This window comes from Marmota marmota, unplaced genomic scaffold, assembly GCF_001458135.2.
Source record: "Marmota marmota marmota unplaced genomic scaffold, marMar, whole genome shotgun sequence".
Lineage (NCBI taxonomy): Eukaryota > Metazoa > Chordata > Mammalia > Rodentia > Sciuridae > Marmota > Marmota marmota.
The window spans coordinates 5796431-5818468 of NW_025999894.1; the positions used below are offsets into that span (position 1 = coordinate 5796431).

General features: G+C 51.3%; 1 protein-coding gene and 1 long non-coding RNA gene across 7 annotated transcripts in view; one reads left to right on the forward strand and one right to left on the reverse strand.

Annotated features, from left to right (window-relative positions):
- Positions 1 to 22038, reverse strand: part of Slc39a11 (solute carrier family 39 member 11) — a 384139-nt gene that overhangs the window by 165609 nt on the left and 196492 nt on the right. The gene's annotated exons all lie outside the window — the stretch shown is intronic.
- Positions 7810 to 9229, forward strand: LOC125613909. The gene is made up of 3 exons (XR_007344487.1): positions 7810 to 7935; positions 8663 to 8725; positions 9080 to 9229. It is a non-coding gene; the product is annotated as an uncharacterized LOC125613909 (long non-coding RNA).

The following is a 22038-nucleotide window of genomic DNA, read 5'->3' on the forward strand; positions in this document are numbered from 1 at the left end:
GGGGTGGGGTGGGGTGGGGAACTAATGGGATGGAAAGGAAGAAAACAGAAGCTCCCCCAAGACTGGGGCGATGCTGCCAGGCACTGGGAATTTCCTTGACGTGACTCACAGTTCTCCACTGGACTTGTTTAGGAAGCCACTGGTTGGGAGGTGATGGAAGTGAAGAAATGAAAACAGTTATTTTCAGAAGTTGTTGAAAGAGTAAGAAAAGAAAGTAGTGGCAGTTGGGGGACAGGGGTGGCAGGGATGAAGACCTCGGTTTCAAAGGTAAGACATTTGGGCATGCGTGGGCTCACCCAAAGAACCAGGCGAGGATGATATATGGAGGAAACAAGGATCATAGATGGAGGAAGGAGAACAAGGAGGAGACCTGGTGGGAAGAACAAAGAACTGACCTTGAATTGGGGGAGCAGAGTGCAAATCTCCTGGGGCTGAAGGAGGGGAGTGGGTAGGTCTGGAGTGAGGGGAGCATGAACCAGCATGTCCCCTCCTCACTGGGCAGGTCCTTGCCAAAAAACCATAATGGAGTGGTGTGCTGAGTGCAGAGGATGAAGGTTGAGAAGGGTCTCGAGGGGTCTGGAGAGTCTCTGAATAATCACCAAGGGCACGAGAGAAAGCTGACCAAGAGCCCAGCCCTGGGGAGCCTGGAACCCATACCGACACTCACCCCATGACCACTTGTGATCTTGCTCAGCGGTGCTTGGCAGCCCTAGTAGAGAGACAGAGGACAGATCCAAGGCTGAGGCTGAAGAGCTAAGGGAAGGGAATGTTCTGGAAGATAGCAATCCAGAGTGTCAAGGGAAAGGCAGGAATAGAACCAGGGAGAGGAGGAGGGATGGCTATGAGAAAATGTCCAACGTAAAAGTCTCTGGAGGGAGGGAGGGAGGGAGGGAGACAGGAGAGGATCCGGAAAGACAGGATGCCAAGGTCAGAGGCCAGATGAGAACAAGGCTCAGGGGGTGACCACAGCAAGGACACCAAGGACTGCCCCAGGGGAAGCAGGCAGTGCTGTGTGTTCACTGGGGTCTGCTTCCTCTTCCTCCGGGACATTCCCCCCAGCCCACATTTCCCGGCATCCCTGGCAGCGGTGAGTGAGCCACGGGACTCTGTTCTGGCCGATGGAAGGTGGGCATAGGTGACAGGCATCGACAAGCAGCCTTTCTAGACTTGGCACCTTGAAGAATCTCACAAAACCCTCCTGGCTGGCGCTTTTCCCATCTGCAGGCCAAACGCACAAGATCTGAAGAACTCCAAGACCCCAGGAGTCGACAGGTGCACGGAGACCAAGGGCCCGAAGGGCAGCCAGATGCCTTGGACAGGGAACAGTCCCTCTCTGGGGCTTTAGGGGCGTTAGGTATGGCAGTCAGCCTGCTCTCGCTAAGCAAGGATGCCCTGGCCCAACAACAGGAGGCTCAAGAGGAAGGGCTTTGGGTTGAAGGCCAAGGGAGAAACAAGACGAGCCTCCGGCTCCAGGCAGGAGAGAGCGCCAGGAATAGGAGCCGCCTGAGACCTCAAAGTGGTGTCTTGGGCAGGGAGGGGCCAGGACCCTATGAAAGGCTCTGCCTGTGGAGACAACATGGCTTCCAGAAAGATCTGGAAGGAAAGACAGCTGTGAATGGACAAGCCAAGGAAGCTGTCCAGGAACAAGAGGACCAAGGCAGGGCAGGACGAACAGGGGCCTGCTGACCGCGGGATGCAGAGGAATGCAGAGCAGCGTGCCAGGTGGAGGGAGGAAGAGCAGACTCGCTCCCTGAGGGCTTTCCACGCATCGGCACTGCAACAAGTGCCGTCAGAAAGGCCGGACTCGTGGGGAACCGAACCTTCGAACAGACAGCGAGATGATCTGGACTTTTTACACACACGACCCACACTTTACCAGTGTGGCAAGAGCTCACTGTGTCTCACCTGCCTCTAGGACCTCCTGTCCTCAGGGCTTCACACTTGCTGCTCCTCATTCTGGAAGATTCTATCCTCTCCCCCTTTCGTCATGATTGGAATCATGTCACGATTCCAATCTCTGCTCAGAGCCTCCTGGTCACTCACTCTCTCTGGCCATCACCTGGCTTTAATTTTATTTCTTTGTTTGGTTTTATCTCTACTTGGCATTATTAAACCTAAAGACACACTATGCGTATAAACACATGTGAGTGTGTGCGTATATCATTATTTTACTACCACTTCTAAATGTTATTATTTAAGTTGTTTTCTCTGTCTCCCCTCCAGCCCATGAGCTGGACAGCTGCTGTTCTGGGCACATCTGCATCCCCAGGGTCCCGCACAGTGCCTGAAACACTCTTAAGTGCTCCATTCAAATTTGCTGCCTGATGCTACAGAGGGCCCACGTAGAGATGAGAATCTTGAGTGTAAGGACGCACAGGGTGGAATGAGCTTCCGTGGCAGTATGAGTAAAAGCATGAGTGAGTTACTTTCTCTTCTAATCATAGAATGTTATTGGGGATCCAACTAGATGAAGAAAAACAAAATTTCCTTCTCCTGAGAGTCTCTGAAGGAAAAAAAATGAGATAATTATCTTTCTGCAATAGAAAACGGACGAAGAGAAATAGATTAAATAATATTGTATGGTTCTTTCTAGATGGAAAAGTCTATTTCCCCACTGATTTGGGATTATTTTTTCCCTGTCTTTTCTAAGTGAGCAAAGTAAATTGAATCTCCCAATTCCAGGGCTAAAGGATGCCGTCTATCTCTAAGAATTCTGGTGAGATGACACAAAGCACAATTGGTCTACAAACCAGCCACAGCTGGATCACACTCAATTTCCACAGGGGAGAGGCTGTTGAGAATAATGCCTGGCCGTGGCCCACTCAGCTCCTCCCTCCAACTAACCGACACACTAGATGCAAAATTCAAGCCAAAGGGAGAGAGGGGACAAGCGAACCTAACTTACTGCCCCTTGCCAACATGGATGCGTTTTCCAAGGCGGCTTCGCCAATAGGCAATTATGTTAAACCAATCACCAGGAAACGAGGACTTGTAATGATAATTGTGACTTTGATTTTAAACATTGTGCAGTTCAGAAGGAGAGCCTTTGTTCCCTGTCAAACTGATCATTTATACCAAGTTCTAAGAACGAATAGGAAAAAGCAGCGTGATACTACTGAATGAAAACACATGGAAACCAGAGCTCAGGGCAGCAGCAAGATCCCCGGCCACCTAGACTACACAGTCTGTTAAAATCTCATTCCTGCTACGCTGCCCGAGAATCCCGTGTTGGAAGCTCAATGGGCAAAATACGGGAGGGGTCTTTAATCTACTGTGGAAAACCAAAACCCATCATGTCAGAAAAATTATGGTTAGAAAGAGGCTGATTAAAACAAGACCTGGGCCAAGTGCAGTGGTACATGCCCATAATCCCTGTGACTCAGGCGGCCAAGCTAGGAGGATCACAAGTTCGAGGCCAGCCACAGCAATTTAGTGAGGTCATAGCAACTCCCTGCCTCAAAACAAAAAAATAAATAAGAGTTGGGGATGCAGCTCATTAGTAAAGCATTCCTGGGTTCAATCCCCAGTGCCAAAAAACTAGACCAGGGGGCTGGGATTGGTCAATGATAGAGCACTTGCCCAGTATACGTGAGGCCCCAGATTTGGTCCCCAGAAAACAAACAAGACCTTGTTCTGGACCCTGATGGTGCCACTCTTCTTCTGGGGTGCTAGGAAGAGGGAACCAAGTGAGCACCATGAGTTTGGGTAAGTCATTGCTGGAGAGAAAGGAACTTAGTGAGGTCTCCAAGGCCACCAAGCACTGACTACCCCCGTAAAACACTGTTGCACGGTTTTCCTTTCAGATATTTCCCAAAGGCCTGCCAAAACCCAGGCACTGTTAGTACCAGAGAAAACTAGGGATAGAGAAGGTTCGACACCACATCTGAACTGGAAGACCCAGGCCGCAAGTGAGACTGACACGTGGACGGATGAAGCCTAATGCCAAATGACCAGCACCAAGAACAGAGAGGAAAACCTGCAGATGGAACCAAAAAGGAGCCGCTGCTTCGGCACAGTGAGTCAGAAGCACTTCAGAGAGGAGGGAGTACTCAAGCCAGGTCCTAAAGAGCGACTTGACAGCCAGGCCGGGGAGGTGTCCCAAGTGAAGAGGCCAAGTTCAGCCCAGAGGCCCAGGTGAGCGGGGAGGAGGAGGCCTGAAGCTGCAGGAGACCCACGGGGCATGCCTCACCCTACGCCCGTGTCCCCAGACCTGGCACCATGCTGAGCAAATTCCCACATCCTTGCTTCACTGGCTCACACACACAAAAAGTTGTTTCTTTGGCATTTTAAGGGGTGAGGGCAGGAAGGCCGAGAGGCCTCAGGAACAGCAGGATGGGGAGTACAATCCTAACGGTAGATCACAGCAGGAAGAGCATATCCCTGTCCTGGTTTGAAAGTGGCCTGAACAGTCTTGCAAACCCAGTTTACATCCAGGGCCTGCCCGCCCTCTCCCTGCAGGAGCAAACACCCGAGTGCCCAGCTCCTGCCGGTCACAGTGCGGCCTCCGTTCCCCCTCCCCTCTTCCCCTTTCTGTTTTCTGCTCTGAGCCACTGCTCTTTGCTGCCGAGTACTCTGGGTTCAAGGAAAGAAAACTGAGTTTTAACATTTCCTTCAGCAAACCCAGTTAAGAACGTTCAATAAACTCTTTCTCTGTGAAAAATGTTTGGAAAGGGGTATTTTATTTAACCAAATGCTCAGCTGAATGAAAACTGCTAATATAGATCATTCACAAGTTGCCAATTTTGAAAGAATTAGTGTTTAATAAAGTGCACATAATCCCAAAGCCCTGTGAGACATATTTTGATCTTTCTTTAGTGTGCATGTGTGTGATTCATTACTTTAAAACCCAACAGTCTTCAGAGAACCTAACTTATTTTCTGGTTCTCTGAAAACTCAGCGTTCAGGTTAGATGACATTTTTACAGATGAGATTTTCACAACAAAATATTATTAACCCATAATACAATCTGAAGACGAAGGGACACCATTTGGGGAAGATCCTCGTAATTCCTTCATTCACTCGGTAAACATTTAGCATTCTCTACCCCGTGCAGGACACGGGAGGTGGAGAAAGACCAGGTCTGTTCTTCCTCAGGGTCCATGGAATGGTACACGCAGATCTATTTTCAGTAGTATTTAGGACACAAGAGCTAATTGGAATAACCAAAAGAAGAAAACAGATGCAGAGGAGACAGTGCTCAGTTCTGACTGTTGAACAGAAGGCGTGCGAGAAAAGGTCGACCTGGACATGACACCTAAGTCCTAGTGTGTGCCGGGAGCACGCCCAGGTACCATGCTGGACAGAGACAGAGGGCGACAACAGGCCCCGCAGAGGCCACCGCACTCCTGCGCTGCACAGGGATCCCCTTGGGCTTTCTCTTCCTGGAGCCAACAATCACAGCTCTCTACACTTAATACCTCAACTCTCATTTTCTTTGTGTCTAACTCTAATTTGAGGAGGGTGAGGGAATCGTAGAGAGGCAGGTCTGCCAGACGTGGCCTCCCAGGTCTCCCCTTCCTGGCACGAACATTGCCCTCCCCCCCCAGGTGGCAGTGGCTGCTTGTGAAGTACCGTACCGTCCTCACAGCTGGACTGCAGCCATGGCCAAGCAGATGAACCGGGGGGGGGGGGACGTACGAGGACAGTCACACACTGTCTGCATGGGGAGAGGGACAGCAGCCGTGAGAGCAGTATAGCCACAGTGTCACAGCAGCGGGGGTGGGTGTCCCAGGGAAGGGTGGGGCCTTGTGGGGATCTGGAGGGAAGAGCAGGCACTGGGACCTTGAGAAGGAAGGGCTGAGGGTCTGCAAGGGGATGGCTGAGGAAGAGGGGACAAGGAGTAACAGCAACCCAGGCCGAGAGGCAGCCAGGAGCCTGACCCTGTGAGGCCCAGAAGCCTGCAGTTAGGTCCTCAGGCCTGGCCCTGACCCAATCGGGTTTGCATTTTTGTAGGGTCGCTCTGGTGGCCGAGAAGGGATCTGAGTACACAAAGGAAAAAAAATGGGACAAAGGGATTAATGAAGGGACAGGCATCACCCTCCAGGACAGAGGAGATGGCAGCAAGTAGCTGGGAACAACTGCTTGGCGACAGCCTCATCAGTACCTGTAACTGTTGATGGAACAGTAGTCAACACCCACGCTGCAGGTGTTCTGAGCCCCGGGTCACCGAGCTGGAGAAGTGGACACCAATTATTAAACAGCAGCAATTAGGCTGGCGGCTCACCAGCAATGGTACAGAGGGGCTCTCACGTTGAACACCCCCGTTTTCCTCAGGAGAATCCAAGCCTCTGAATATTCCCTGTGCACCTGCACCTATTAAAAAGAAAACACGTGGCCCTTCATCACAGGATTATGTGCAGGAGGTCATTACACCAGAGAAATCCGTCAGAACATCAGCAATGCTGATAAAATTTGAAAAATTCAGCACAAGCAAAGTTGGAGAGAAAGATTTCTCATTGCAGACTCGTGAGAACGAAGATGGAAAGCCAATGAGGTGGCCTTGCGGCTGGAATGCCAATGCAAGGGACAGAGATGAAGCATGTTAGGGATGAGACCTCTCTGTGCCAGAGGAGCTTTGCTCACTGGCGTGCAGTCAGTGCATGGCTCAGGGTGAAGCCTAAGAGGTTGAGAGGTAGGGGCTGGCCCCTAGAGCCCTACCGCACAGGCTCCGAGCAAACACGACAGGATCAGACGTGTGCTGTGTGGAGCAGCAGGTGAAGGAGCAGCTTCATATGCAGCTCCCAGAAGATGTGACATCACATTAAAGACACTTCCTTCTAGAAGGCACTTCTGGATCCAGGATGGAAACTGAGTAAAACCAAGGGCTTCTTAGATCAAAGAGGATACAGTGCAGTTAGGAGAAGAAAAAAAAAAATCCCAGGAGTTCTAGGCCAGCCTGGGCAACACAAGACCCTTTAAACACACCCAGGCTGGGGTTGTGCTCGGTGGAAGAGCACTTGCCTACCACTGTGAGGCACCGGGTTTGAATCTCAGCAACACATATAAATAAATGAATAAAATAAAGATCCATCAACTAAAAAAATTAAAAATACACATCTGTATTTACATATATATCATATACACACATAGGAATGACAGGCTGCAGGAGGAATAGGTATGTAAAAGCAAGTTCAGCTTTTTGGACAGATGCCCAACAGCAAAAGCCCACTTCAGTCCCTGTTGCTGGGCTTCTGTGGGCCACATTCCCATCTGTGATATCACCAGGTCCCTAAGACACCCCTTGTTGAACACCAAAAACATCGCCCGCATCTGCTCATGCACTGGGATGGCCACTTGCAGTGACCCCAGCCACGGCGACTCCCTGAAAGACGCATTTGCTGGACCGTGGCCGTGGGAGGTCTCAGCATGTCCTGCAGCACAAAGAGCAACCACGTTCCAGAGCAATTAGCTGACACAGGTCTCCCAGCATCAGGGAGCACAGGTTGTTTGTCTCCATCCCCATTAAATTTGAAGGGGGAGGGAGAGAAGGAAGATAATGGAGGGAAGAATCAGAATTTTTCAAAGTAATTGGGCTTGATTGCTCTTTTCATTTGCCCAGAAAAGATGTCTGCCTTCATGATTAGGAGACCAAAAAAAAAAAAAAAAAAAACCCAGGTTATCACAACCAGCCTCCCCCCCAGAACCTGGACCCTCGCTGTCCCGGCCCTAAAGCCACTCCGTGCCTCCCTCTCACTCCTGCCACATACAAAATGGGAGCCGGTGAGCTGCTGGGCAGGGAAAGGCCCCGCCTAGCTCTCGACAGAGCCAGCTGTGGGAAGAGGCTGGTCACCGCCCACCATATGCCAGGCACCATGATGGGCACCCGGCACCCTGAGATGAGGAAGACAGGCACTTCGTGAACCAGCAAACTGCTGCAGAGGAGGAGGAGGAGAGGAGGGAGAAGGAGCGGTGACAGGGAAGTCTCCATCAGAAGAGGTGAGCCGAGTGACAAGAGCCTGGGAACGACCCTCCGGGAATAAGAGGGTGGCGTTGGAGGCAGGAGAACCTCCCATAGGCTGTGTCTGTCCAGGTCCCTCATATGGCGTCCTGGGTGGGCAAAGGGCAGCTGAAGTCATCCTCCCTTGGGGAAGGAACCAGCAGAGGGAGAGGCCATGTCCAGCTGGCTTGGGATGTTTGAGGGCGAGATCACCCTAGGTTCTAGTCCCAGCTCTGCCCCTGTGGTCCCTGTCACTTTCCACACTGGTGCCTGTAAATCAAGATGATCTGACCTTGTTAAACCAAGGGAAAGCTGACCCCCCATGTGCCTTCTGAAAAACCACCCTCAGGTTCTGCTTCACCAAAGGCTCTCAACAAGAGCAACGACAAATATCACAGGCCAAGGGGACGTGTCTGGCAGGCGCCCATTCTCAGGGGATGCCCCAGGAATCAAACGCAATATGTAGCCCATGGGCTGAGGCCAGTCCCAGGCCTGAGTCCTCTCAGTCCTACCTTTTGGAGGGACTTCTCTAGTCTCATCCCCAGAGACACTGCCTGACACTCCCCAAGCAAAGGTGCTCCTACGCCCCCTCGGGCCACATGTCATGGTGAACGAAAGTCATCACTTCCATGTTGCTCTAATACCTAGGGTGAACCCAGTGCCCGTGACTCCCTCCCTTTGCATGAAGAGTGACAATGCCCTAATACATCATGCTTGCTTTTAAAGCTCACACTGGATAGCGTAGACCAGATGGGCCAGAACCAACTTAGAGGACACCTGGATCCTCCCGTAAGTCAAAAGAGACAGAAGTTAGAACCAAAGAGTCCAAGAGGGAAAAGGAAGTTGGCTAAAGAAGGGTGTTCGGACCTGGCTCAGGGGCCCACAGGGAAGGGGTGGAGCTGGCCAGGACACTGAGCCTCAAAGGCCAGGAAGCCCACGGGTGACTCCACAGGCAGGATGGAGACACGGGCACTCCAGGTGTGGATGGCACCAGGACCTCCACAGGGGCCTTCCTTCCTTTGTCCCCTTCCTACCCAGAGCCAGAAGTGGGCTAGGGGCCCAGCTGGCCTCAGCACACTGCAGGAAGAGAGACAACGGCTGGACGGTGTTGGAGGTGGACACCTGGCAACTCCTGCCCCACAGGGACATGTCCGTGCCAGGATGTTCCAGCAGGCCCCTGCGCATCTCAAGGTAGACCCTCCCAACTCCAGCTGCTGAAGAGGTGACTCGTCTGCCACAGGCCCCTGTTTAACAGGACATGGCTTGCACGAACAACTCAGAATCACGGAGCTTCCTGGCAGAGTGTAGTGTCCTCAAGAAAATCTCATTAAAGGCCTAAAATCAAAGTCCGCTTGGGTTTCAGATATTCCTTCCCCTCGACAGCAAACTCTCTGGATTGCTAGAGGACTTAGAAGTTCAGCTGGTATCCTGCCTTGCGAGCATGAGGATGGGTCAAGGAGAGCATCCTGTGAGTGGCAGGTCCCCCCAGCAGTGCCTCTGAGGCCAGTCCTGCACCTCAGAGCCCAGGGCTGCCTGCTCCAAAGGCTTTCTCCTCCAGAAGAGCTCTGACAGTCAATTCTAGCAAACGTCGAAGAGACCAGCCCCCAGGAGAAATCAAACGGGCTGACTGAAGCCCCAGTCGTCAGAGGAGAGACGGGGAGGGAGGGCTGGCATTGAGAATGCATGTTCCCCGGCTACTTCTCCTGTCCCTGGGAGGTGGGCACAGAAAACGTAGCCAGGAGAGAACGAGTCGGGAGGATGGTGAGACACCCCCTGCCACGTGGAGCTGCCTGAGCCCAAGTGGGCACGGGCAAAGGTCTCCCTGCCCTGCGGACGTCCTGAAATAGCCGTTCCTCCTCCCCCTCCCTCCAGCGTGGACCCCTCAGCGGGTCCAGCACATCTTCCTATTGCAGATAAAGATGCAGAGCCAGAGGTGTCAGTCAAGGTGCTGCCCAGCAGGACCATGTGCACACGCCCCACGCCCAGGGAGAAGGAGAGGGGGAGACGGGGAGGAAGACACAGGCCACTCCTGGACGAGGGAAAGTGTGGGGTTCTCCAGGGTGGCATGGAGAACAGAAGGCCAGCTGACACTGTGCCTCTCGCCTTCTCCCCGGGGCACCACAGCATTCTGACTGTCTGAGCGAGGGGCCTCAGGGCAGGCCCGACCCCTGGTAACAGCACAGTGCGGGAATTTTCTGTCCTTTCTCTCCCTCCCTGAACGGAGCCTTTCTCCTGGACTTGCCACAGGTGAGACATCCAGCTGTCCCCTGGCATCCAGGGCTTGTCCCTTCTGGGCCGTGCTCTCAGAAACCCAGGACTTCTGAGGCCTGTGGCCAGGATGCTTGCTCTCTGCCCCTGGGATGTTAACCAACAGGTGTCAAACAAGATGAGCCTTGGAGACTCCATTCGTCCTGGGATAGGGATTATTCTCCTGGAGGAGGAGGAATAGGGGGAGGGAGATCTTGGGGGCAGGTCAAGTTTTCGTGGCCCCTTCAAATCACTGCTCCCCATATACAGTCTCCTCTATGACTATGGCTACCTTGCTGTCCTTCAAGGCAGGGTCGACCAGTCTGGTCATGGCACAGCATGTAAAGGTCAGCCAACACACATCCGCATGTGTGGAGTCTCCAAGCTGATAGAGGTGTTTCCAAAACTATACTTCTTGGAAAATTCTAACTGGTCCTGTGAACCCCTTCTCCAACAAGACTGTTCTATGGTCCGGTAGGCATGAGGAAAACCACCCCAGGGAGTCACGATTCTGGTCATCAGACTCACCTCCCAGGGGTCTGGGCCTTCAGACATTCACTGAATCACATCTCCCAGGCTCACAGTACCAGAGAGTACTTTTTTCCACTTCTCGTCTATTAGCATCCAACAGAAGACTTTCCATGCAATACTCTCTGGAGCAACTAATTTGGAAAATCATAAAGGAAGGATGGAGTCAGATGTCTTAAACTGGGCTTCAGATGTTCAGAAATGTTTAGCAGAACGAGAAGAACTGTATATTTGTGTATATGTTTGTTTTGCTTTAGTTTTCTTTTGTTTGGGGAGGTCAGAGGACCCTCAGCTTCTCAGGGTTACGAGCCGGGGTATACCTGCCCAGGCAAAGAATCGCCCATCCTCACCGGCAGTTACTCAGGACTCAGGAGGTGGGCACAGAAAATGCAGCTAGGAGAGGATGGACAGCACCTCCCCATTTCGTTGCACAATGAGAACACTAGACATGGCGCCACGCCCCACCCAGCATCTCCGGGACACTTGTACTTACAGCTCAATACAGACTCTTGTTTCTTAATATATATTAAAATCCATTTATAAAATGGGTAAAGAGTAATCACACCTTTATAAATAGTCCTTCCACACATATGCACAAAATAAAGTAATATTGCCAACCCTGCCAGACAGGTTTGGAAATTAACCAAAACAACTTACAGCTGGAATCCCCTCCTGTGACGTACGTCCCTTATGCCCCCTCCCTGTCACACCTCAGCAGTTCCCAGAGTCCTCTGCAGAACGCCTTCCCTCTTGCTCCCTTCTCCCCTCTCGGCCTGCCCCATCCTATCACCCTTACCCTGGTGACCCAGGACCCATGGACCACTCTGGATTATTCAGCATCTATTCTACACAGTCATTATTTGATGACAGCTGTTCTTCTGCAGGGCCATAAAACAAATCCTGTGGGCACAGCCCAGAGGGGACCTTTCCCTGAGGTCGGCAGGGAGAAAGTGGGCTTCAGGTCATTCGAGAAGGCTGAAAAGACCCAAAGCGTGGGACCTTCAGATTCTGATGTGGGTAGCTGACGGCTTCATTTAGCAATAAAGGGAATACAGGAAGACACACGTGGACAGTGAGAAACAAATCTGGTTTTGAATGAGTCTGGGGTTCCTATCAGTTTGGACATTTCTGAGAAGCAGTTAAAGATACAGGGCCGGTTGGTTCTTAAAGACTTGTGAGTTGTTATATAATAAGATTTGGGATTCGCAGGCACAGACTGTGGTAATTGGTGCCGTAGGTAAGAAAGAAATTACCCACGGAGCACACAAACAGCAGTAACTAAGCCAAGGAAAAGGAGGAGCGTTGGAGACGGTCAGACCTGGGATTATCCTCTGGCTTTTCTAGCTAACAAGCAAGCAACCGGGCAAATGGCCTCTCTGAGCAGCAAGGTCCTCACCTCTAGCCAGCACAGTTCTGTCATAGGTCCTTCGCAGAAATGTTTTGCATTTTTTCCCAGAGGTGCTTAACCACTGAGCCACCCCCCCCAGCCCTTTTTATTTAGAGGCAGGATCTCCCTAAGTTGCTGAGACTGGCTTTCAATTTGCTGTCCTCCTGCCTCAGCCTCCCAAGCTGCTAGGGTTACAGGCGTGTGCCACCATGCCCAGCACTTTACGTTTGTCCTTGCACTCTCAGAGCCATGAAAGAAATAGGAGACTTATTCTTAAGTCGGAAGAGGAAGCATCCCGGTCAGCCAAGAGGTAATTTAAGACAAGACCACCACATGTGCAAGATGAGGTCCATAATGGGAGTAGCTCAGCAAACCCACGGAGGAGGACCTGAGGGGCTGGGCTGAGAGGGGAACACGGGGCAACAGGCATCGACCAGAGCAGAGCGCCGACCTGGTCCCGTCCACGGCCAACACACACGGAGAAGCAGAGGCTGCGATCGAGATGTCAGCACCACACTGGCAATTAGCTCACAGGTGGAGACTGGTGACGCGGCCGACCACCAGGAGCTCCCTAGCTGTGGTTCCAGGAGGGGAGCGAAACACATACCATATCTGCTTTTTTGTCCTTTGGAACAAAGTAGGAATTTAACCATTCTGATATTTCCAGCCATTTCCAAAAAGCCCTGATTTATAATCCGATGCCAAAAATGCCCTCAGCTGGAGAAAGCCAGCTATGAGGTCAGAGGGCAGCAGCAAGAAAGAAATGGGAGGGCACAGGGTCCCCAAGCCATTGCTTTTTAATGGAAAGTCAGGAGCATCCTTCCAAGGAGGGGGATTGCCATCATAAAAGTAATGAGGAAAAAGCCGGTCGGGCAGGAGACCCAATTCCCTCCAAGGCAGCGGTTGGGAAGCAGAGAGGAAGACAAAGATGAGACACTCATTTGGGCAAGAGGGCGGGAGGCGGATGGAGCCCTCTTGGGAGGCTCTGTTTGCTCAGTGAAATAGGAGACGGCTTCATCTACTCACAAGAGGGAAGGTGGGTAGAGGTTGGCCCAGTCCCCCAGGGAAACAAACCAGAGAGCCCATCCGGTATACATCACAGGTTTGGGACCTTTTGACCATGGCTCCTCCAAGGCTGGGGACCATGGCTTGACATGGAGCCCACCTGCAGTGTGGTGAGGCTGTGTGCCACTTCTTAGCAACCAGGACACTTCTCTTACCAGAGAAACGGGGACGGAGGGGAAGGCTCAGCCTGAACACAGCCCGGTCTTCCGCTCCATGTTCTTCCACCCTTTCCAGTTCCCATCGACAAGGGGAGCTTCGAAATGTCAGAATGTCTGACTATCAGCGCTGGAAAGTTAAAACGTGGGGTTGCTATAGAAAAGGAAATCCACATATAAAAGTGTGAATCAGACTTTTGTCCAGGGTGCGTTTGGGGATTGGTTTTGGCTATTCAAGTCATTCCACTAGTTTTTCTAGGGGCATAGTTGGGTCTGCTTTTTTTTTTTTTTTAAATATTTTTAGTTGTGGTTGGACACAATATCTTTATTTTTATGTGGTGCTGAGGATCAAACCCAGGGCCCTCACACATTCTAGGCAAGCACTCTACTGCTGAGCCACAACCCCAGCCCCTCTGCTTTTCTTAATTGGGGGGAAATGGTTTTTCTTTTTATCCACGGGTGTTTTGCTGCCCTAATCTGAGCTCCCAGGTTGCCTAGTCATACCCAAGCCGGAGACCCTCTTGTCACTCCAACCCTGTACACTAAACATGGTTTAGTGTCTTCTCTAACTTATGTTTTACGGGAGCTTGTAGACCCAGGGAGGGGCTCCCCTCCCAGGCCTGGCTAATCCCTAAAGATAGTGAGGAGAGAGAAGTCTCTCGGAGAGTGACTCCTATGCCCACCACCGCCTTTGCAAACTCACTCACCAGGACTGGCTGCAATCGACCCAGGGCAGACCACCAGTCAGCTGGGGACAGCCGTTCAGCCCACAGCCCACCAGAATTATCCAAACTGTAAAGGTTTGGAGGTGGGGGGGTCCACAAAGGCTCTTTTGTTAAGGCAGGAATACTCAAAGGTGAGATAGTTATGGGGTTATGTGAGCAGTCACCTCCTCAGTCCATCTTAGTTTGAAGGGACCAACTGGGTGGTAAGTGCAGGCAGTCAGGACGTGGCGGGTCACTGGGGACCTGCCCCGGAAGGGGTCACCTTCCTCGGCCCCTTCTCTGGCCGCAGCTTTCCCACCACGCCCTTCCACCACGCTGCCCTGCCTCACCCCAAACCCAGAGCGATGGCGTCGGCTGACTAGGGACTAAAGCTTTGAAACCCTGAGTGGAAATGAACTTTTGCTCTTCTAAGTTGCTCTTGGCCAAGTGAGGGAAAGTGGGTTAACACCAGCGATCCTGGCTGCCGCCCGCCTGCCCTGCCTGCTTCTCTGGGCCCCGCCCTGTCCTGCCTCCCAGGGTTTTCCTTTGGTCCTGCCAGACACAGCACCGCCACCTTCTTAGGGAGAAATAAGTCTTAAGTTGCCCTTTAAATGGCACTGGCCTCTCCATGTTGTCACTCGGTCACCTTCATAATTTTAAATGCTGTGGGTACAAGTGAGACACCCCCTGCCACCGCACCAGGCCTTCTCCAGCCGTCCCCGGCTCAGTGTCATGGCCCGACTCGCTCACACGCCAGTGCCCCCTTAATCCCTGCAGTAGGCGGAAGCTGAGAGTCTGACAACACCACACCCCACGGGGCCCAGATGGTCCCGAGCACGTCAGCCTGGAGCGGCTCACACCCCAGCAGCTCCTGGATTCACACCTCTGACTGTTTTAACCAAAATGTCCCCTAATCCACCCAAAAGAGACGTCTGCTAAGGAGACATTTTTAGGAAACCTGCACTGTGTCTTGGTGTAAATGGCAATCAGCCACCTACACCCCCACAGCCATATGCCAACGTCTGGTGCCATCGACTGCAACACACGGCCCCACTTCTGGCCTCACCCAGGAGCTCTGGGGCACACAGGGAGCCTGGCCTTTGGTTGATCAAGAGGGAGTCATGTGAGAGCCATTCGCTCTTAGGACAACGGGAACCGCTGCTCCGTCCATAAGCCCTGGAATGAACGGAAGAGTGCTCCTTTAACCCCACCTAGATTTAACCTCCAAGATACGACACGCTGTCTGTGCTCACAGTACTGAGATGCAGACGCACCTGTGCAAACATGTCCATTACACACACATGCACACACGTGAATATGCACAAACACAAAGCCTTATGTCAGGAAGGAAAAGGAAAACTTAAATCACCACTGGGTCACCTTAAACATAAATATAGCCACAGGTTACTAACCAAGGCAGGACCCCGGGCTCTTACAAAGTCCTTCCTGCAAGTATTTCTGGGGGTCCTTGAGTTCAATCACGCATGGTTCCTTCCATCTCTCTTCCAGTCTCCTTCTCTGGGCCTCCTGAAGTGGAGGCGGCCATATGCAGCTGTCACCACGTGGCAATGAGACACTGCTACCGCTTCTCCAGCATGCCACCATCCTGGGCCATCAGGCCTACTACATCCCATTTCTATTTCACAAACATCCTCTCTTCCCGCTCCCTCCACAGCACTGGGGCAACAATCCAACAATCAGACATGGGCCAAGGCCAAGTTAAAGGGAAAGACTCCAGCACTCCCTCTAGCCACTGAAGCCATCCTTCCAAATCCAGCCCCCCGCCCTACCTCCCGCCTCTGGTTAACAGGCATGAATCTCTAGGAGGCTTATGGCACCCTCCCCCCAATTTATTCATCACACACACCCAGACTGTGCCGAGTTTCACTAGCAGACACATTTAGCTCAAGTGCAGAGTGGCCATACGCCTCCCCCTCCACACACATGGAGATTTTATATTTAGTTAATACCAGCACGAGATCCACACACTTCCTAGAACATTTGCAAATTAAAAAGGGGTCTGATGAAGTTGGACAGGGCAAAGGAACAAGGGGACAAGGATGATGTCATTTGCTAAGGGCTGTCTACTCTATCCTCAGTGACCAGATGGAAAGCAGTCTGCTCCCTGGTAAAATGGCACCCAAAGGGGAGAGCATCTCCAAGTTCTCTGTGATCTCCCAGCAGAGCATGACAAAAAAAAAAAAGGCTGCCAGAAGGGGCCAGGTGGATCCTTGCATTTCCCACAATCCACCAACCACAGATGCATGAGATACCCCCTTTCTCCCACTTCCCTCAAACCATTCACTTTGCCAACATTTGCTAAGCATCTGTCAGGTGCCAAGCACTGCATTGGGGCTATGGATACAGAGGCGGGGAAAGCTGGATTTCTCCTTTCTGGAATTTATTCTACATGGAAATGCTTCCATCTAAAATGAGTTGGAACAAAACTGAGTTGGGGAAGATGCTAGAAAGGAAATGTGATGCCTAATTTAGGAGCACCTGGGGTAAGTGAGGAACAGCAACCTTCCCCGCTTCTCAGTGGGGCATCTCACTGCACAGAGACTTGCACAGCCAGAGGGTGGTTTGCAGGATTCTGGAGAGTTTGGAAATGGGGAAAGGGACTCACAGTTTTGCAAGGGCTCTGGTGGCATGTGGACATCCTTAAATTTCACCAGAAGCTCTTTATTGGGCTGAGTGCAAGATAGAAGTGTGCATGAATCACCATCTAATCAGTGGCACACTCAAGGTACAACCTCAGTAGACCAGGGGCATCAAGTGAAAGAGCCGCACCATTTTCTCCCAGTGGACATTCTTGAGCTGATCCACCTCCCCGACTCCTCTGTGACTACCACCTGCCTGTACTAAGAAGGCCTCCGGCCAGGATGAGGAGGTAGGTACCATAGGTGGCCAAAAGCAAATGGGATCAAAAGAACTGATCTTATCAGCACTGTCACCTGCCAGGTACAGAACAGAAAGACCAGGCAGCAACCTAACCTTAGCTCTAAGCTCACAGCTGTACCAGATCATTTGGGGGATTTATCCTGTGGGAGATTCACTGTCTTATCACATAAGAGCGTAAAACCAGATAATGATTTCAGAAGTCCGCGTATTAGTCAGCTTTTCATCACTCTGACCAAAATACCTGACAAGAACAATTTAGAGGAGGAACAATTTATTTTAATTTGTGATTTCAGAGGATTCAGTCCATGGTCTACTGGCTCCAAGTCAGAAACATGGAGGAAGGGTGTGGTGGAAGAGAGCCATCTTAGACAGCAGAGATGGGAAGAGAGATAGGAAGGGGCCAGGGATAGATACAGCCCACAAGGCCACGCCCCCAGAGACCTACTTCCTCTGGCCATATCCATCTGCCTATACTTTTCACCACTTCCCAGGGAGTCCTCTCAAATTACCAAATGGATTAATCCACTAAACCCCGATTTGATAGTTTCATCTCTGAACCGTGACACAGTGCCTAACATGTGAGATTTTGCAGGACACTCCAAGTCATCTGAAGTCTACTGAAAACCACTAATTTGGTGGTCAAAATACCTTTTTAAATTAAAACCAAGAATTCCTGTGTGCACTGTGGTCAAATGTTCCATCACACTGGTCACAACTGTCTACCTTTGGCTTTTATGAAGAACCTACTGGGAAATTTGGGGGCCTGGGATAGAAAACTGAGTTCTGTTCCATCAGTGGTGGGATGAGACTCCACGGAGAGCTTGCCTTGTCCAGCTCCCTCTCTTCCTCGCAGTCACCAGATCTCACAAATGTCTGGCTGTAGTTTGAGTCTTAAATGTCCCCCAAAAGCCCACATGTTCAAGGCTTGGTTCTCAGTCCAGAAAATGCATGGGAAGGAAAATCCGTGAGGCAATGGCAACTGGCGTCAGAAGGAGGGTAACGGCAAGGAAGAGGCGTCCCTGTCAACCAGCCCCAGCTCCCCCACGACTCTGTCCTCAGTGTGCGCTGCAAACAGCTCTGTGGTGGATAGCTCACTGAACCCCCAGTGGCGGTCAGCCTGCAGAGCACCTTGAGCCCAAGGAAAGGAGAGCCCTTGCCCGCCTTATGACCATACTTGAAATGGAATCCGTGCCTCAAACCTGACTTACTGGAACATGTCTCTGGACGTGGTTTGTTCCAGAGCAAGGCTGTTTCTCAGTTGGACACAGGATGCCCTTGAAATACTGGGGAGGAGGAGGTGAGCATGCTGGTAGACCTTCTCAGCTCCATCTTAAACCAAAATAAGATAAAGAAAAGAAATGGGTAAGTTCTTTGGGAAAAACCGAAACCCAACAAACCACTTGAGCAGGGTCATAGCGGTGAAGGCGGGCAGAGAGGAAGGGAGGCACTTGGACCACACCAGGGATGGGCAGCCGGAGACGCTTCCGACAGAAGCCCAGAACGCAGCGAGCCCACGAGTGGATCTTTCCTCAGCAGCAAGGACAAGGTCAAGAGTCGGCAACTCAAAGGCAGAGACGCTCAGAGCCCCGACTGTGACGTGGGTTGGAAACAGAGCTTCTTCGGGGTGACCAGGCAGGAGCCATCGGAGCTGAATCTGACACTCTGGCTGACCCCGGCACTCTGCTGGGGACGAGGGATGCGGCTCAAACTCACTTATCAGTGTGTTCCTGAGAGTTCACACAAGCCAGTCACAATAAATTTCAAGGACCTCTTCAAATGTTTCTGTTGCTGCTGAATTTCACTATTCTCAATGACGTTAGAGAAGCAGACGGAAAGCTAGAGACTGGGTTCTTTTCTATTTGGGGACAAAGAGAAGTTCCATTAAATTTAAATTTAATGACAATTTTTTAAAAGGGCTTCTCTCTGTATGCTCTCATGAGACATTTTGTAAACTTTTGACAACAGGCATTATCAGAACCGCTTTAGACAGCAGGGGAGATACTTTGTGGGATATGAGGCGGCAGCCTGTCCATGATCTATCCCAACGCAACAGCCGGGGGGAGCCTCTTAAGACCTCAGTGAGGCCGAGATCCAACCATCCAGTGGCATATGGACCCCTCAGCACAAAAGCCACCTTCTTACCATGACTTCCAAGGGCTTATGTGAGGAGACCCCAATTGACTTCCTACCTCCTTTCTCCTAAACCATGGGCAGTTATTGGGCACCGTGCCGGGTCCTTTACAGAACCTACCTGAGCCCCAGAGCCGTAGATATTATCCCAGGTATGCAACTGTAATTACAAGTGAGGACAGACTGAATTCCAAGGATTACTGGGCACCGTGCCCAATGATTTTTAGAACTGCAACGAAGACCCTAAGACCCAGGGGTTGTAGTTTTGTCGTCTGACACAGCAAAGAGGAGCGTGAACAGACACTGCACCCTTCCCACAGGCCTGCTCAGTGCCAGCTGTGGAGTAAGAGTGGAGTGACAAAGTCATTCCTGGGTCACCCGATCAAGCACACCTGCCAGGGGCTTTGGTACCTTCAAGGGGAGGTTCTTTCAGGTGGTCTTGCTCATTCAGTTCCTGGGAAACTTCTCGGAGGAGGGATAGCAAATCCTGCTTGTGTAGGCGACTGTCGCAGGGGGTGTTTCCTCCAAGCCCCTCCCCTTTCCTCTGTGGCATGCAAGCTCTATTCTAATCCCCTGTGACTGCCTTCGGTTACATCTTTGGTAAGAAGGGTGCACTTTAGATTGACAGGGATTCGCTCACCTTTCGTTCCAAATCCCCTCTGGAACAGGGAGCGCCGTCTGCCCTGGAGCGTTAAATTCCACTTAAGCAGTTGTTTATTGAGGTGCGAGAGGGCTGTGTGTACAGTTGATGAAAAACCAGATGCTCCTCAGAATAATAACCGCGAACCTCTCCTCGGGGCCCGTGTGGAAGTCTGTTTGAAGTATTGCTCCAGGTAGACGTGGGCACGGCTGTGATTATTGATATCCGGCTCTAATTACTCATCTGTCTCAGGGTAGCTGATGGGTCTTGTCCTGCACCTGGCTTTGAGATCTGCAGGAGCCGAGCCGCGTCTTGCTTAGGAGACGGTGTGCAGACAGGGAAGGGTTCAGACAGACCTGGCCTTGATCTCTCCTTGGAATTCGGTCTGTGTCCTCAGTTGTAATTACAATTGCATACCTGGTATAATATTTAAGGCTCTGGGACTCGGGTAGGCTCTATAAAGGAGCCCGCACGGTGCCCAATTTGCAATTCTAGAAAGGGCCACACTTCCTTCCATGAACAGGAAAAGCGTTCCAGTGAGCTAAGCCGAGGCGGCAGGATTTGCACATAGAAAACAGCTGAAGAGAACAGAAAGTGTGGGGACAAGTGCATGCAGGACTGCATAGATGGCATACCTAAATGGCACCCGAGTGGTAAACCGCCTCCCTCGTGCTAGGTGCGTGAGCGGCAAACCGCTGACCCCATAGGCACAGCCCTGGGCCTAAGACTACGTGTTGCAGTCACAGCACTTGCTCCATGGCTGCTCCTTGATTGGTTGCGGCAAGGACAGATGGCAAAGAATTGTACTGGTGGTTGCCTGTACTCTGCCCAGCTACCACCTGAGTATGTACGTGGCAACTACGCAATAAAATCAGAACCGCTTCCAGCTTGGTCCCGGAGGTCTTGATTCATGACTCCACAGCCCCACACTCCTCTACCCTGTTCCGTGGACCTCCTGGCTGGACGAGAGCGCGCCCACGCAAGAAAGGAAAAGCAAAAACTGGATTGATCCTTTCAAAGTTACTTCCTTGTAAGGCAGGGACAGGAAGACAGAATGACAGGAAGATAACAGATTGGTTAACAGCAGAGTAAATTGTATTACCTTTTGTGTGTCTGTGTAAGGATTAAGGCAGCGGGAACTTTACAACCGTGCCAATGAAAACTGGCCCATTTGGGAAATTCAACCGTTTTCTATTTAATCCTGACTTCTAAAAAGGTCAGAAAACAGCTCAGTTTCAGCTTGGTGACATGGACCTTTAGAGACTGACTTCATTTTGACTCAGCCGGATCTGCTAGGGTGCAGAGCAGGAGCTCAGTTTTAACCAACGGCCTCCAATGATTTCTCTTCAGTAGTCACATGCACCATATTTCCCTGCGAGGTGTCATGTCACCTGGGGCAAAGGCCACCTTCACCTCCCTACCCACCATCAAGTTTGGCCCTGTGATTGCCCAGCATCAGTGGAATGTGAGCGACATTTTGTGCAGGCTAGAACAAAAGGGATTATTTATGACTACGAGGGAAACGTGTACCAGATTGAATTATATCCTTAACTATTCATGCCTCCCTTCCCTGCAGAAGATTTTTATATCCCCACCTGGGCTGGCAGCACCTCCCATCAGCCAAGCATACTTTCCCGCACACCCTCACACTGTACCGCAAGATATGTTGAGCAAGAGAACATCAGTGGATCTGAACATACCAAATCCAAGAAGAACTTGTATGAGGGGGGGGCTAGGGATTGAACCCAGGGGTGCTCTACCACTAAGCTATATCCCTAGCCCTTTTTAAAATTTTGAGACAAGGTCTCACCAGGTTGCTGAGGCTGGCCTTGCACTTGTGACCCTACTACTTCAGCCTCCCAAGTCGCTGTGATTACAGGCGTGGCCCCCCCATGCCTGGCCCCAAGTAGAATTTTTAAAGGGTGTATATAACAAGTTTCTACCAGTGCCTTTATTCTTTCCCTTTCTACACTGGGCATGTCCTTCATAGGGGCTGCTACTTCAGCCTCGGATCCAGAAAGGGATGAACAAATGAAGCAGAGACACAGCCTTTTGCTTGCATGTTATTTGAAGATAAAATATTGCAAACCACTGAGAGTTGCTTGTTACAAGGCAAAGCTGACTCATACAGCCTGTTACACTCAGATCAAGGGAATCAGTGCTGAAATTCTGTGCCCAGAGTCTTTCACACACTCTAATGGAAGGAATTTCCCTGAAATCCCATGTCAGCCCCCAGGCCTTTCAATCCTGCTCTTTCCTGGCAAGGAGCCTCTGAGCACAATTTCTCTATAAGAAAGCGTCTTGATATTTTGAGTGAATTCCATCATCTCTATGAGTCATCTAAC